This window comes from Micromys minutus, assembly GCF_963924665.1.
Source record: "Micromys minutus genome assembly, chromosome: 1".
NCBI classification, from domain to species: Eukaryota; Metazoa; Chordata; class Mammalia; order Rodentia; family Muridae; genus Micromys; species Micromys minutus.
Window position 1 is genome coordinate 19,504,154 of NC_137969.1, and position 17,489 is coordinate 19,521,642.

Consider the following 17,489-nt stretch of genomic DNA (forward strand, 5'->3'; position numbering starts at 1 on the left):
TATACAGATTTACAGATTCCACTTCAAGTCATGATTCCTTCCACGAGTTTCTCCTTATGACTCTACAGTTCATGTATCTCCTACATGATCCACACAGAGACACTACATAAACACACACACACACACACACACACACGATTCATCTGTCCCTTTGGACCACCACTCTAACCCTGATATATTGTCTTTTGATAGTGCCTTAAAGTTACTCCTCTTTCTGTTCCATTTGTAATTCCATACTTGCTCTAAGGATGGCTTTGATCATGTACTAATGCAAAGTCTGCAAAGTGGTTATGGATATGACCCAAATACTATCTGGATATCCTTGTCAACAGAAACTTACTGCTCAGAGGACCTGATGCTGGTGTTTGGCAGATGCATCCTTTTCCACCGTGCTGACAGTGCCTCAGCCTATATTAAATTGTTTTCCAGGAACATGAAGGGATATGGGCAATCAATGGCCCAATATCCATCTAGAACTAGACAACAATGGGAGTCATGCCAGCTCCAAAACCCACCACAGAAACATCTGAGCTCCCTCTGACCAAATCAACACCTGGTTTATCTAATGTTATATAATGTTCTCAACAAATTCTACACACAAATTACCAGGAAAACTTAAGCTATAAAAAAACATTCTAGGAATTCTCTGAAAAAAAAAAAAGATTTTAAAATGGGACTCAGGAACAGGGCTGTCTGAACTGGTTGTGATGGTCGATCCGTCATAGGTAGTAGATGAAGTGCTAGGAGTCCTCAGGATATTTCAGCTGCTGTGGTTACGTTTCTCACTTCTGGAGAACTAAACTGGGATGCTGCAATATCTCAAGTATTTCAAATGTCCAGAGAAAACCAATTTCAACAACTATAAAAGTAGATGGTTTCTTCTGGGGGAATTTATTGATTGACTGAAGAAATACAATAAAAGGTTGAAGATAATCAATCACACATATAAACCAAAGTATAAAGACCTTAGAATGCCTTTGGGGTGATATATCAGAAGATTTCTAGGATTTTAAGTTAGAAAACAAAAGAAATATAGCTAAAGTTCACACCCAAAATTTAAGTACAATGGCACAGAAACCCCAAATAAGTCAACCTTGTCTCAGACAAGGGTGCCCCACCTATGCCAGACCTCTTACTAGAAAAGCCTGTGGGAGAGAAAAACTGTGGTCAGAATGTACTGTGTTTTTATTTTTTTTTTAAAAAAAGGAAGGAGAAAGAGAAAGAGAGAAAGAGAGAGGGGGGAGAAAGTGGAAAGTGTGTGTGTGTGTGTGTGTGTGAGAGAGAGAGAGAGAGAGAGAGAGAGAGAGAGAGAGAGAGGGAGGGAGGGAGGGAGGGAGGGAGAGAGGGAGAGAGAAGTGTGTTGCCAAAGCTTTAAAAGGTTCAGATTACAGTGTCCCACAGCTAAGAAGTACTTGGCCTTGAAAGTGCTTAAAGTCGCATTCTCTGACTAAGTTGTAAGCCCTCATTCACACACATCAGCATTTGCTAGTCATATAGGGCATATAGAGCAGAATGCCTGAGGCTACTGGATCAAACTAGCTATGTCTAAAATCTAAAGTTACATCAGGCATTTAAGTCCACATTTTACAATACATTTTTGGAGAACGGGATGATTTCAAGGCTCCATGACGGTCTTCCATCATATTATGAGTGCATGAGATGTTTCAAATAAATGAGAAAGGTTTAAATATTGCTGCTTTCCCAACAGAAATTAAAGAATGGAGATGTCTACTATGGTGCATGATGTCACATATTGAGAAGTCTAACCAGCTGTAAAAGACCAAACATGAACCAAGAATTTTAACAAGAGAAAACTTATCATACCCCTAGAGCACAGAGTTTTCAACGGTGATGACATCTTTAAAAAAGCAATCTTATGTTTATGATAGAGTTATTAGCCAAGAATATACAAAATAGAACTATCCAAAGGATAAGCTGGAAATTTTTCATAGGTAAAAGGTTTCCTTATGGAGAATTTAAATTTAATATTTAGTATGTTGTTGTGCTATGATATACAATATATAAAGTGTTCTTGTTCCTGTTCCTGGCAGAGAGCTCCTAAACACTTTGTAATGTATGTCTTGGTAATAGGAATGAGCAGAGAACTTCAGCTAGTCATGATAGAGGTCTTTCAGTCATACTTGAGTTTATGCTAAGGATGAGTCTCTTGTTGAACACCTATATGGCTTTAGGGTAAGGCACAAATTGCCAAAGGAACCAACCTAATCATTGGAAGGTTGGAACTTGAAAGCTTTCTTTCCAAAATTTCAGTAATGAGAGTGGAATTTGGGACTGACTTAATTACCATTGACCAATGATTTAATTAACCATGCTAAAGTAAAGGCCATTCCATCAAAACAATGAAAAGTGGAGCTTAGCTTCCCAGTTGATAAACTTATGGACATATTGAAAAACTCAGGTATCCAGAGAGGATGAAAGCAAATTTCTCTTATACTTACTCTGTATCTATGATAGTCAACTGAAGGTGTCATATTGACTGTATTGAGAGCTATCTAGACAAATAAGAAAAGACTGTGTATATGTGTGAGGATGTATCTAGAGAAGAAGGTTATGTGAGCTGGAGGACTGAGCAAAGAAGATCTAACCTTGATGGGAAATGATCACCGTCCAATCAAGTACAATATCTATTCATCTATTTATCCATGCATTCATCCATCCATCTTTTCTCTCCTTCCTTCCCTTACTCTATCTCTCCTTTCTTTCTTTTCTCTCTCTTCCTTCTCCTCTCTCTCTCTCTCCTTCTCTCCCTTGGACGTGGGATATAGCTCCTGACCTTGAACATTAGAATTCCAGGTTAATCTATTTAAACTTGCATCACTGGCATCCCATGTTCTTAAGCCTTGGCCTTAGCTTAAAGTGTCACCATTGGCTTCCTTGATATAAGGATTTTAGACTTGAAGCAACCCAGAAATCGAACATCTTGCTTACACACATCCATTGTAGGACATCCTGATCTTGATGGTCACATGAGCTCCAATAAATTCCCTCTCAAAATCTACATATATCTATAAATCTAACCATTCATTTATCTATCTACCTATATACATACAATTTCTATACTTAGTGTAAATAATTATGCAAAACATACACAAAACTGGAAGCAACAATGAGACAGATTGGTAGAAATGACACGTTTTAAATATTTCTGCTTCAAGTTATATGTACATCTTATACAGTAATTTAGCTATATAGATTAGGATTGATAGATAGACAGACAGACAGACCAGTCTTATTGTTTGGGTTTTTTCTGGAGAACCCTGACTAATATAACATCTTCTCTATTCAATGACTTGAAAATAAGCTAGTATTAAAAAAAATGCTTTTCAGAGCTCTCAGAGCCATTCCACAAAATAATCAAACCATAAAAAGAGAATATGGGAACAACCAACTGTATGGAATAGGGTTGAAATTGGCATCTGAAATAAAAGTACTTTTGTTGAGAAGACCCCAGACATTCAAATAGTGATAGAATTGAACTGAATCACTGTCAATCAAGTTGTTATACCGAGATTGTAAGACTCGGTTCATGCAGAGAGTTAAAAACTTCACATTTTAGAATTAGAAATGATCTGTGAAGTTCAAGTTGTTAAATTAAGTTGCCAAATTAAAGAATAAAGTAATTGCCACATTAGTTGGGTGATATAGAAATAAATTTTTAATTAAGGCAGAGGGGGCTCTTTGACTTAATAATTTTTTTTCTGGAAAAAATAACTTTATGGTTATATTAAAATATGGCTGTGCATAAAACAATATATATTTAGAAATATTTGATTTGTCATTGTTTGCATTGAGCAAGAACAGGAAGTACAGGACTATAGATTTATGTTAAGGTGATACATGATTGGACAATGGAAAGGTAGGCGGAGAAAAGATAGGAAAACAAAGAGGAGTAGAGATTGAGAGAGGAAGTGACGATGGAGTCTGAGAAAGCAGACCCGGATCCTCCTGGTGGCTGTAACTGACAATAGGTAGATGGGAATATTTTAAGAGATTTTATAGATCTTTTATCTCATATAGAAGGGCAGTTTGTATCTTTGTCTATTTAATGTAATCTTATGGTATAGAGGGTTTGTGGATAAGATTGTAATGTATAAACCTGCATGAAAAGCTATCCCAAGCCTTAGAGTCATGTTTGTGTCCAGTGGTGGGGTAAAGAAACAAACCAGGGCAGAAGCACCAGGGCAGGCAGAGTGAACTGCCTGGGAAAGGAATCTCATGGAAAGTGTACCTTGTGGATCCAGTGACAGAGTCCATGCAGTTGGCTCCATACCAAAGCAGTGCCCATGAGACCTCGGGGGCCAGTAAAGAGATAAGCAAAAATAAATTAATATTTTCTGCAACACAGGACACATAATCTTTGAGCCTACACACACAATGTCAAGTTGATGTGTCAGCCAGTGATCCCATAAGACAGTGACTATGATCCATGGTTTTGCAAAAATTTACACAGAACGTTTTTACATAAATACAAAATGAACACCTAGGCTGAGTTATTCCCCAATGTGATAAACACTTTTGACATTTATAATTCTGTGCCATTTGTAGTGAAAATTTCAAAATATTCACTCACTTGCTTTTAAAAAATAAAGAAGTTTATATTTTAGGGGGACAAAGGAGAACCAATACATTTAAACTAGTCATAAAATCATGGTGTCTCTTAAAAATGTAGACTTATAACAGTATACTTTTGTTACTCTGTGCCCTCTGCACCCATTGCTCTATGCCCTATATTTTGTTTCTACTGCCCTCTTCTTAATGCTTTGCCTTCTTTAGCACATGACCAGACATGCCCTCTGTGTCCAGTGTCCCTTTTACACCTGATCTTTTATGCCCTCTATCTCTCAAACTCTTTTCCAATTAATTTGAACCTTTTTGCAAAATCTCTTCAGTCCCTTTTGTTTTCTAACTCCCTCTCCTATTATAAAAACAACTGTTCTTGTTGTTTTAATGGGTAGATGAAATGATTTCAACTAAGTCTGAATGATGTGTTTGGGCGGGGGGGGTGGAGATGATTAAGCTTTGCTTCACACATGTCAAATATGTCTATGACATTTCACTTTCCATCATAGCCCTGGCCTATTTGTCTATTCATAGATAGATGTTACTGATTTAAAAATAAAATAAAATAAAAGCCTCCTCTTCACTAGCTAGGGGCTAACCTGATATATTTACCCTCCCTTTTCACTCAAGTTAGAGAAAGAAGGCTGTCTCCACAATTCACCTCTATTAGGAACAGGAAAGCAGAATAGGAATTCTATTCTTGTACAGCCTAGCTTGCAATCAGAGGGCACACTTGCCTCTCATTTGCCCTTCTGTTGGAAAGAAAGCCTTGCTGTGAGCCCTCTTTTCCCCATTTCTCTATAGCATGAAACAAGGTATTTTGAGTCTAGTGGGATAATCAGGATACTACTACCTCTAAAACAACAAGAATACATTCACATGATTGAGTCTCTATCCTCAACATCATTACACACTCTGGCCATGGTCCATAAGGCCCCAACTCTATACACAAAACCTTTACATCACCTTGATACTCTCCTAGTTCATCTGTTATCACTCAGATGCTGAATCACAGCCTCCTCTCAGATATGTAGAGTAATAAAGAGTGAAGAAGAAAACCCCTGGTGTAAGTCAGAGAACAGAGCTTCTGAAGTCTTGTTTTGCCAAAATAAAAGATTCAGAATTTAGACTTTTTCCTTTAGTCATTTGGGGTCATTGGAGGGTTTCAGAGTTTTTTTAACTATTTTTATTTTATATACATTGATGTTTTGCCAGCACATATGCCTGTGGGAGGGTGTCAGATCCCCTAGAATTGGAGTTACAAACAGTTGTAAGCTACCATGTGGTTGCTGGGAATTGAACAAAATTGAACTCTGAAAGAGCAGTCAGTGCTCTTAACTGCTGAGCCACCTCTACAGCCCCATCAGAGGACTTTAAATAAAACTAATATAATTTTCAAAGGTATTTTGTTGGTTGCAAGGGGTACTTTCACAGAGTAGAGATAAAGACTTGAAGTGGGTAATAAAAATGAATGACTATTAAAATCATGACAAGTATTATAATCGGTTTGGGGAGTAAAATTCAGAGGTCCAGGATGATGCAGGAATGAATATTCACAATCAAGGTAGCTACACAGAGGCGATGGAAGAAGACATACTCAATACTCATAGATAAGTTGTTGAATGTCTACAAATGGTTAAAGGCACTGGTTTAAAAAAAAAGCAAAGTGCTGGAAACACACAAAGGGGTGTTTAATACATGCCACTCTTCCCTACCTGTTCTTCTTAAGTTCTACCAACATTCCAGGAAGTGGCAAAATGTGAGCAGAAGATACCATGAGGAAAAGTTGGAGGATGCAGATGATAAAGGTCATGCTGATTTGAGAAACAGAGCACCCTTCCTCAATGAACCATAAATTAGTCATAGTTCCCTTCTAAGGATTCCATATGTGAGCTCAGAGAACTTCTCAACCTAGTAGCCAGTACCATCCCAATAAATTGGTTTTCAAGTTAGACTTATTTTTTACTTCAAAAGCAAGAACACGAATAGGAAGTATTACTGAACTATGGCCTCAATGGAAAGATATAAAGACCAATTTCTTGTCTCCATTTTATTCTGGTATTGTTATAAATGGCCACAAATTTCAAAGTAATTGAAACAAACTTTCCCATCAGGAATCAGGAAAATCTAGGTCATTTTTGTGTCTCTGACACAATAACCAAGCAGTGTAAATTTATGGTCACATTAAAGTGACCTGACACTGTGAATTGACTCTAAGATCTCACAGCTAATAAATCTTTATGTTCATCTGAAGCCAATTCTATACATGAAGAAGACAAAATAATCTTGTCATTAAAGAACATTAAACAAAGCTGCATTCGGAATCCTCTGTGCTCTCTTGACCCTTTTATAAACATAATATTCTGGTCTGCATTGGTAACGGATTTCACCTGGCCACTGCTAGTGGCACCTCCAAGAACATTCTCTCTATTGTGAATTGCCAGAAAAGGAAAAGAAACTGCAGCTTAATAACACGAGGAACTGATTGGATTATTCTCCCAGAGGCCCTGTAAAGCTCTCAGAGTATTCCCAATAGCAGATGAGAAGAAAAGGAAATCGGTCAGTTGAGTACTTTTTTCAAGAATGTTAGTTTTGCAGCACTCACCTTAAGTCTGTCCTTCCTGCTTCAAGATAACTCCATCAGAGAACACATGGACATTCTTAGAGCCAAATAGAAAGTCTCTATTGCCAGGGAGCAGATATACAGAAAACTTGCCAAAATTGTGGAACTTCAAGCCTATCCATTTTTACACACACACACACACACACACACACACACACACACAGAGTTTGACACACCTTTTTTAGCAAGAACAGAAAAAAAGACCTGCAGAAGTCAAAAATGCAAGGTTAGTACACTTTCATGGATTCTGAAGCTATGGAGTAGGTTTTGATGACTTAAATCTGTTCCCATTTTGTCAGGTACTGGGGAAGACATGCTAAGCTCAAACGACAGAATGATACCTCCAACATGATGTCAATGGTGCTAAGGTCTGGGGACCTATTTCAAAATAGTATAAATAAAGTTGAACTGTGGATGCATAAAGGCAGGATTAAGCATGATTAAATAATTAGAAAGTTTTAAATGCATCATGACAAGCCTTCCTTTTTGAGTATAAAAGGCAGTGGATCAGGTGGTATACCATGTAGCATTGCTATCCAGATAAGCCATGGCCACTGCAATTATGAACACTCAGCAGAAATGTCTACCTGTACAAGACTGGGCCCTTCAGCATCTGCTCACGAGGCCCCATTGCTTCATGGGGAGTGTTTGACTGTTAACAATTGTTGTGGGAGGGATGTCGTTTTCTTCAATTGTGCAACTATTAGGGGACTAGCTAGAAAGAAAAGGTTTATAAAGAAAGGGGGAAAGAAGGAACAGGAAAAGAGAGGAAGGCAAAGGGTAAGAAGGGGAAGGGAAGGGAAGGGAAGGGAAGGGAAGGGAAGGGAAGGGAAGGGAAGGGAAGGGAAGGGAAGGGAAGGGAAGGGAAGGGAAGGGAAGGGAAGGGAAGGGAAGGGAAGGGAAGGGAAGGGAAGGGAAGGGAAGGGGAGTCAACAGAAAGTAAGTAGTAGGGGTGAATGAATTAGAATACTCTAATTGTGTGTGTGTGTGTGCGTGTGTGTGTGTGTGTGTGCATGTGTGTGTGTATGTGACACAAAAAATATTTTTTAAACATTTCTATGTTTTGTTGTTCTGTTTTCCATTATGGAGGCTTCATCTCCAGAAGGCTGTTTCTACAGGACATCAAAGACACCAGCAACAACAGCAGCAGCTCCAGGTTCAACATTGCTTATACCTAGCAATGGAAATCCTGCTCTCTTATCCACCAGCGACCAAAGTAAACATCAGCAAACACTGTGATTCATCTTTCTAGAATCCCATGGCATCCTTGGACTAATAATCACTATTTAAAAAAGCAAGGCAAGGATAGATCATTCCCAATCCCACCATAAATACATAGAGCAGAAGGACCGTTTGAAGATGGGTAGTTTGTCCAATACAATGAAATGAAACAGCTAGGATACATCCTATTAAAGCTGGATGAAAACTTGTTTTGTTTTTAATTTGGGATATTTACAGATCTTGTGTTCTTGAAGATTATGGGATCCATCCCATATGCAACCACCAACTATTACTGATGCCAAGAAGTGCATGCTGACAGGAGCCTGATATGGATGTCTCTTGAGAGGCTCTGTCAGAGCCTTACTGATACAGATGAAGATGCTTGTAGCTCACCATTGGACTGAGCACAGGGACCCCAATGGAGGAGTTGGAGAAACCTAGATAAAGGACTGACAGAGGTTGTAACCCTATAGGAAAAACAGCAATATCAACCAAACAGACCCCCCCAGAGTTACCAGGGACTAAACCACCAACCAAAGAGTACATATGGAGGGACCTATGGCTCCAGCTGTATATGTAGCAGAGGATGGTCTTGTTATATCTTATTCTTCTCCATCAATAGAAGGAGAAGCCCTTAGTCCTGTGAAGGCTTGTTTCCCCAGTGTAGGGGAATGACAGGGTGTTGAGGTGGGAGTGGGTGGGTGAGAGTGAAAGCATCTTCATAGAAGCAGGGGTGGGGGGAATAGGATAACATTTGAAATGTAAACACATAAAATTTTAAATTAAAAATAAATAAAGTGTTTTATCTAAAATCAAAATTTTATCTTAACAAAATCAAAAGCTCAAGAAGTGAGAAGAAATAGCTTCTCATCTAGGACCCATCATGGTAGAAAGGCACAAGATACTGGGTTCAGCATTCTAGAAAAAAGCACCATGTAAGCCTCAGAAACATAAAGCAGGATGAGAAATCTGGAGTTTGTTCCTGTGCCCTGAGTCATTCTTTCATGAAGACATGATGTCATTGTTTTGTAATTTTGCTGCATTGTATTTCCATAACACAACTCCCTACATAATCATATCTGCTTCTCCCAACAGTCAAGGATGAAAATGATGAAGGCACTGTTATAAAAATTTGATGGTACTTTCTTTATATCAGCCCCTTGCAATGTCACTGTGAACCCATACACTGGGTAACCAAGAATCCACAAAGAATCCCTGGCAATTTTCAAAAGCACATCAGCCATTCAGGAGATAGGAAAGCAATATTCTTAACTCTTCCTGTCTTTTAATGATGTACTTTAGGAAGAAATAACATATCTCCTTAAAGTTTCCTTCTATCCTCAAGCATCTACAGTGGAATCTCCTTGCAGAACACAAAATTATACCACCAAGAGGTACTTTTCCCTTCTAAGTGCACTGAGCCCTCACAAGTGAATGTTTGACTTGTCCTTTGAAACCAACCAAATTTGATGAAGTTTATAAGCCATATTCCAGGCTTACAGTCTGCTGCGAACCAACAGTAAGGACACATTGGAGAATGAAAATATTCAGCCCTTGGAATCAAATCCATGCTGGAATAGTGCTAATCCTGTCTGGTAAATTGTCTGGCATGCAGTATGTATATGTTAAATTCTTTTCTTTCTTCATCTTGTATTTCCATTCAAATGTAATGTAGTGGAAAGAAACCTAAACTACAAGCCAGAAAATTTATATTCTGGCCCTCCATCTGGCATTAGCTTACTTTGTGACCTTGTTAAGATGGCACAGCTTCAATGTTCCTTGGTTTTCTCGTTCTTCAAATGAGAGCAGTAATGCCAGGAGAACCTCTCTTCAGACTATCACAGGGATTAAATAAATGAATGCTCATGAATTCATTGTGAAAGTATAAAGAGCTATACAAATATTAGAGATCACATTGGGCCATGCCTCTCATCAATAACCTCTGGGACAGTCCTTGGAGAGCATGAATATTGGCAGAAAGAAAAGCAAAGTGGCTGTTTCATTTTACAAGGTGACTGCTAAGCCACAGGCATTGACAAGCAAGAAGTGCATGGAGGTCAAAGACTAGGAAAAATACAACAGAAGGCTTTTGTCAGAAGAACTGAGAAAACCACCAACTAATATCAGCATCCTAAAGGCATGCTAATGCCCTGATCAACACTTGAAAGTAATTTAGAAAAGTCATTGCAAATCAGAGACCTAGAAACTTGGACATGAAAGAGAATCTTAGAAGTCATAAGTCCAAATGCTTCATTGAAAAAGCCTCAAAAATCTCAGAACTCTTAAGTATACTGACCAGAGACCCTGTCTTAGTTTGGGTTCTCCTGGTGTGAACAGACAGCATGACCAAAGCAACTCTTACAGAGGACATTTAATTGGGGCTGGATGATATGGTCAGAGGTTCAGTCCATTATTATCAAGGCAAAAAAAAAAAAAAGCATGGCAATTTCTAGGCAGGCATGAATGGCACCGGAGGAGCTGAGAGTTCTACATCACAGTCTGACTGTATCCAAAAGAAAACTGACTCTTCCTCACTGGATGGAACTTCAAAGTCCACTCCCCACAGTGACAAATTTCCTCCAACAGGACCACACCTACTCCAACAAAGCCACACCCCCTAGTAGTGTTACTCCCTGGGCCAGGCATATTCAAACAACCCACAGACCCTCAAGCTAGTTGTTTTACCCCCATGAAATTTGGAAATGGTGAGGAAAAATTAGAAGAGAGTGAGTATTCCGCAGTGAATGTAATTTATAAAATCGGCATAGCACTTCAGATGAAACACTCGAACTAAACAAAGGAGTAGAACACTTCATGTGGCATTGCCTATACTGCATCTCTCAAGGGCTCCAGTAAATTCCATAGCTTCCCTATTTAGCTAAAAGAGGACAGGGTTTTCTGAAAAAGAATAACCTCAGGATTTTAACTTTCTTGCTATACTTTTCCATGACCCTGTAATATTTTCCTCCGCTCTTGAAAACAAGAGCTTTATCACTGAAGAGCTGTTGCAAGAATAAGGGAGACCATTGAACATGAGCCCTGACTCACTGAGGTGTGATTTCTTCTCTTTCTTGGTTGGATACTGACATTGTACTAAAATGATAGACTGTGATCATTGAACCAGACAACATAGCGCAAAGAAAGTGCTCAAACCCAAACATAAATGTACGTAATCAGCATAAATTTGAGCCCAAGCCCTTGTCTTCCCACCTATAACCTATACTAAATGCAATGAGAGGGGAGGGGCGTGTGTGTGTATGTGTGTGTATGCAAACATTGGAGGCTGGGGATTGACGTCTGATGCCTTCTTATTCTCTGCCTTACTTTTTTAAGACATGATCTCTCACTATGCCATCTGGAAATTACAAATTTGGCTAGAATGGCTGGCTGGAGAGCTCCAGCCATCTGCCCATTGTAGCTGGACTTTGGCTATTTTATGGGATCTTCTTACTTCCAACATTCTCCACCCTTTTTCCTGCCCTTCCAAGACCCTGACACTAGACAGGAAGAAAAAAGAAAAAGGGAAAAGGGGGGCAACATTATTGTTAGACTACTTCCTGCTGATTAGTGGTGTCAAGTTCCTTAGGGTAAATTTGATCTTCACTGGCAGGATATATAATTTTTCTTCTTTCATCTTTGTACACAACTACTTAACAGCCAACAACAAACAACCCCCACCTCTTGGGGCCCTAGCATTTATATACCCTCTGAAAAATCTTGAGAATTCTAAGCATCAATCACCAAAACTATCTGCAGCTGGAAATATCACACCCCAGCTAGAGTATGAGGAAAATTATAGTCAGCTGCTATAAACAATCTGAAGCAGCTCCATATCTGACAGCTGGGTTTAAAATGAAACTATATTCCCATAATATTTCTGTGGGTTATTTTTTCAAAGAATTCAAGTATAAATAAATACTTGGTATCCTTGCGTACTTTCTGTTATAATTCTTCCTCCAAAATAATATGCACATTCTAACCTAGATTCCTTACAGTATATGACCTTACCCACTGTCTTAGTCAGGGTTTTTATTACTGCACAAACATCATGACCAAGAAGCAAGTTAGGAAGGAAAGGATTTATTAAACTTACACTTCCACATTGCTGTTCATTACCAAAGAAAGTCAGGAGTGAAACTGATGCAGAGGCCATGGAGGGATGTTACTTACTGGCTTGCTTCCCCTGGCTATCTCAGCTTGCTTTCTTACAGAACCCAGGTCTACCAGCCCAGGGATGGCACCACCCACAATAGGCCCTCCCACCGTTGGTCACTAATTGAGAAAATGCCTTACAGCTGGATCTCATAGAGGTATTTTTCTCAAGGGAGGCTCCTTTCTCTGTGATAACTGTGTCAAGTTGACACACAAAACCAGCCAATACATCCACAAACAATTAGTTGCAATTAGTTAAGACAAAATCAAGGAGCAGAATTGGTCCTTAATACAATATAGCTGGTGTCTTCATTAGAGAAGACACATAGGCTCAAAGAGAAGAATAACTGATAATTAAGGTAAAGGTGAGAAAGGCACCACCAATCTTTTACATATATATATATATATATATATATATATATATATATATATATATATATATATTATACATTTACATTTCAAATGTTATCCACTTCCCCAGTTCTCCCATCTCCCATTCCCCTCTTCCAGCTTCTATGAGAAAGCTTCCCCTCCCACCCAACCACTCCCATCTCAACACCTTGGCATTAACCTACACTGGGGAAACAAGCCCTCACAGGACCAAGGGCTTCTCCTCCTATTGATGCCAGACAATGCTATCCTCTGCTACATATGTGGCTGGAGCCATGAGTTCCCCCTCTCCCGTGAGTACTCTTTGGTTGGTCCCTGGAAACTCTAGGGAGTCTGGTTGGTTCTCTTATTGCTCTTCATATGAGGTTACAAACCCCTTCAGCTCCTTCAGTCCTTTCTCTTACTCCTCCCTTGGGGTCCTCATGTTCAGTCTGATGGTTAGCTGCAAGCATCTTCATCTGTATCAGTAAGGCTCTGGTAGAGCCTCTCAGGAGACATACATATCAGGCTCCTATCAAGTACTTCTTGATATCAACAATAGTGACTGGACTTGGTGGGTGCATATGTGATGAATATCCAGGTTGGGCAGTCTCTGGATAGCCTTTTCTTCAGTCCCTGCTCCGCTCTTTGTCTATGTATTTCCTCCTGTGAGTATTTTGTCCCCCATTCTATGAAGGACTAAAGCATAAACACTTTGGTCTTCCTTCTTTTTGAGCGTCATATGATCTATGAATTATATCTTAGGTGTCCTGAACTTTTGGGTTAATACCCACTTATCAGTGAGTGCATACCATGTGTGATCATTAGGATGTTATTTTCTAGTTCCATTCATTTGCCTAAGAATTTCATGAGGTCACTGTTTTTAAAAGCTGAGTAGTACCCCATTTTATGTATCCATTCCTCTCCTTCATGAGCTTGTTAAGGCTGAAGGCACCACCAATTTTTCTTGGAGTGTGAAAGGTTGGCTGGCAACAAGAGAAGCAGGGAGGGAGTGGACCTGGTCATCCCCTACAGCTGAGCCATGAAGACTGAATCCAGCTGCCCTAAACCACTCAGCTTTTGTATTTTGGTATATCAACAACATGAATACTCCAAGAAAAGTAAAACACAGGATGAGGAAAAGGAAATGCAAGGAAAAAGAACGAAAAGCAACCCAGGGCTGGGGAGATGGCTCAATGGTTAAGAGCACTCACTGCTCTTCCAGAGGCCCTGAGTTCAATTCCCAGCAACTACATGGTGGCTCACAACCATCTGTAAAGGGATCAGATGCCCTCTTCTGGTGTATCTGAAGACAGCAGCTGTGTACTCATATACATAAAATAAATAAATAAATCTTTAAAAAGAAAGAAAGAGTGAATGAATGAAAAGCAACCCAGCTAAAGGGCTTTAAACTCTTCTGACAGACTAGGCAATTGCAAACTGTTTTAAGAAATGGCCTATTTTGGTCCGGTAGCTCTGGGCTAGAAAACAGCAGGAAAGACAACTTTATAGCTGGTCTGGCACCACGAAATACTTATCAAAGTGCCATGAGGTGCTCCTGGAAAGGTGATTCAGTCCAACTGCTGTTCAGCCTCAAAGACTAGCATGGGGCAACCAGTCAGCCTGGAAGTGCACTGCTCTGAGAGGAGATGAATGCATTTGGGAGCAGGTACTACTATACATTGTTCTTCACAGCAAAGGACTTTTCTGCACCTGGTACAGAAATTTTTGGCTCCCAGAGAACAGCTGCAGATGTGGAATGAGTGAGGATAGCTGCTCCAGTCCGGGTTCATCAGGCAGCTTCCAGAAAAGAGCATGCACTCCAGACACATGCTGTAAGCATGGAGGATGTAAAAAGCTATGGTCTTCTCTTCAAATATGCCAAGTAAGATACTAACACTTGGCCCTCTATTCCTCATTGACTCCAATGATCAAAGTTCCCATTTCTTAATGTAAACCCAAATGTAGCTAATTTATACAGATACATGTAAACAACCATTCATTCTATTATTCTTTCATTACCTTCTAGCCACAGAAACATGAACACTGACATTGAGTGTAGGAATAAGATAAGACAAACTTGTAAAATGATCCTCACAAGCATTTTGAATGCCTTGACCTTCCAAGACCAACCTTAGCACTTAGATAAATTGCCTTTTAGTCTTTACCAAACCCCATGGCCCATTATTACTACTAAACTACATATAAGTAAGTTAATGTGCAGATAATTTACATAAATCTGAGAACCATATAAGTCAGGGGCAAGGTGAGACTCAAGTAACCAGCTTCTACTTGCCTTTCTTATCTGCTGTGTGCTGTTTACTCTACTTCTCTTTGAAATAGGAAGTAAAAGAAATTCCTCAAGTAGGCTTTCAGTTATGAGTGAGTCTCAGTGGACCTAGGATCATTCCTATGTGCCTTCCTCAAGATAGGCTAGGGTTTATAAATTGTAAGATTTTGTCTTAGTTACTTTTCTATTGCTGTAATAAGATACCGTGACCAAGACAACCTACAGAAGAAATAGTTTATTGGGGCTCATAGATTCAGAGAGTGAGTCTATGACTATCATCCTTGCCTGTGGCAGAGTATGGCAACAAATCATTCCTATTCAAAGCACCACAGTGCTGTGCTTCATAAAGAAAGTTTCTCAAACAAGTTTTCTCTTTTTCCTTCTTCCAGTTTACCTAACTGGTTTAAAATGTTGAGGCAGCAACATGACTATAGTGAAGGATGACACATCATACATGTGAAAACTATAAACATAAAACTTTAAATGTTATCCCTGGCACAAATACAATTTGAAATGATGGATGATATCATTAGCTTGATTGTGGGCATCACTTCAAATGGTCCATAGACATCGAAGAATCAGATTCATCTGTCAATTATATCTTATTAAAGTTGGAATTGGAGGGAAGGAGAGAGGAAAGGAGGAAGAGAAGGAGCAAAGAAGAAAGAATGAAAGAAAAGAAGAAAGTAAAAATGTAAGTCAGGATTAACAAAATAGAGACAAAGAAAAGGGACAGATGTTACAGAAGTCAGGTAGGGTAAGCAAGTCACTGGTTTTAAAATAAAGTGGTAGCAAAGAGGAAGCAGAGAATAACATAGACTCTGTAATTGTCTGTGGGAACAGGACAGGGCAAAGGAAGTCACAAGAAACCATGGTAATTAAAGCAATACAATCACAGAGCAGACTCATTCTTGCCTTGGTGTATGAACATCTGTGACCTACAGGGGAAAAAAAATCAATCCAAAGCTTTGAACAAAAGGTAACACATTTAAGATTGTTTAAGATCATTTCCCTTGCCTGGAGGACATATAAAATGACTCAATGTCCCACTTTTAAATTAAAAATAGAAACTATTAAAGACTGGGAAGGTGCTGGAGACTGAAAAGATAAAAGCACAGTGTACATGATCAATGCCCAGTATAAACATGCATAGAAATACAGCAGGGGCACACAGCGATTCCTATAATTAACACAGATTCATACAAAAGAGTGGAGAGAGGGAAAAGGAAGAAAGGGAAGTGAGAGTTCTTTCTCTATTCTATGCCACAAATAGTTAAACAAATGTGGCATAACCACAAATCAGAAAACCATGTTCCTATTAAAAATCACATTTTCAAGAATTTTAAGTGCCATAATATAAAGCATAAAAAATGCAAATGTGCCTCTGCTACAGGAGCCAAGTTTGTTCAAAGAAGTGCAATTCTGTTAATTGAATAGAATGGAGGTAGGAAGACATTTTTTCTCAAACTGGTGAGGATATTTGATTGTACCTGAGTGGATGGCCCACACTCATGATCATATAGGCAGTGCTAATTGGACTTGGGGAATTATCAATAATAAATATCTTTAAAGGTAAACATGAAACTGGCAGAGTGATGGGGTAGGGGAACAAGGAAGGGGTAAAAGAAGAAAATGCTAGATGGACATGATCAAATACATGGTACATCGGATCAGAGAAAAGGCTGCAGCAGAAAGACACTTTCCACCTCACCTCCAGACCTGAGTTCCATCCCGGGGCCCTATGTGGTGGAAAGAGAAAGCTGACTCTTGCAAATTATTGTCTGATCACCATTGCCACACCATGGCATGTGGACTTCCTTACACATATACATAATAAATACTATGTGTACTAAAACATTTTTTAAATAAATTATAAATGTATGAATTTTTCAAAGGATTAATGATAATATAGAAGGAATAGTTATCTTTGTATAAATAATTAGTTGATCTTTTTATTTTTTATAGTTTTATATAGTTTTTAAAAGTCATGGAATATTTTAAGCTATGAAAAATAGTCAATGTTTTCAGGTGATTTGGGAAAACTTTAAGAATATTAAGTGGTGAAGGATATATGCAGCTGATTCAAGACCCAGGATTTACTTCTCTGCACACAAAACATAAAGGTAAAAATCAATGAAAATACTGGGTGGATGAGTCACAGAAATAAAGTTCCCATTCTGACTCAGCCCATGTCTTGGTATGATCTGTTTGTCCAAGAGATGCTCATAATACCTAGATTTGCTGTTCCCATTA